Below are 960 nucleotides of genomic sequence, written 5' to 3'. Positions count from 1 at the left end.
AGAAGGTAGAAGCATGAAATTAGGTTGTAACTAGCGTACGGAGCCCAGCAAATTCGGTTAACATTACGGTTTAAATGGCGGATAAACATCCTCAGTGCGTCTCAAATCATGGGCTAAGTAGCCTCGTAAGCTGGCAACATTGAACGGCGATCCGAAGCCGATGCTCTCGATCCACCACGTGAGTTTAAAAATACACTAAACGCTGTTCCTATTTTTATGTTCGAATTGCCACGAGTTGGTTGCTTAGCAGCGCGCGGTGCATAAGTCGGGTCCTGTGGCGCAATGGATAACGCGTCTGACTACGGATCAGAAGATTCCAGGTTCGACTCCTGGCAGGATCGCGCTCTCTCAAGGAATTGTGCTCCTCTTTTTGCACGAAATTGAGAAAAGAACATGAAATAAGAAGAAGGGCATGCTGTGCCGTTCCGTACCGTGTGCTATGATTAGATAAGATTTATATGCCTGCCCTTGACCCACTTCGCTGACGTGACTGACCGATTATATAGGAAACGTACATTTTGCGACTCACCAACACACATACAGCTTTCTCCGCCCGTCGTCTGCCGGGCCTTATCTTATCATTCCGTCGCCTACCGTTTGCCGATCGCGCCGTATTGAAGTTCGCTGCTCTTCGCAATTAATCCCTCGCCAGGGTGCGCTGCTTCCGGGCGGATCGGAATGTGAATCGAACGAACGTCATAATTTCGGTTCCACTTCAGCTGCGTGGAGAAAAAATGAGAGTCAGGAAAGCAGCAGATTAACTTCGAGCGAGAACCGAACGAAGGGTCACCGAGAGGCGAAAGGACATACATCATTGAAACGTGAAAAAGCCGCTTACGGCGAAACGTTTCCCGTCAACGACATTACAGAGAGAGAGATAGAGAGATCTAGAGTAGGAGAGAGGAAGAGAGAACGTTTGATAATAAATAATGATTATAAGTTACGTTTCCATCCTTTTGT

General features: G+C 47.5%; 1 non-coding gene across 1 annotated transcript; it reads left to right on the top strand.

Annotated features, from left to right (window-relative positions):
• Positions 1-268: 268 nt before the first annotated feature.
• Positions 269-341, top strand: Trnar-acg (transfer RNA arginine (anticodon ACG)). The gene has a single exon. It is a non-coding gene; the product is annotated as a tRNA-Arg (tRNA).
• Positions 342-960: the final 619 nt, after the last annotated feature.

The sequence above is a fragment of the Anopheles bellator genome, unplaced genomic scaffold (genome assembly GCF_943735745.2).
Source record: "Anopheles bellator unplaced genomic scaffold, idAnoBellAS_SP24_06.2 scaffold02180_ctg1, whole genome shotgun sequence".
NCBI lineage: Eukaryota > Metazoa > Arthropoda > Insecta > Diptera > Culicidae > Anopheles > Anopheles bellator.
This window is presented reverse-complemented; position numbering and strand designations above follow the sequence as displayed.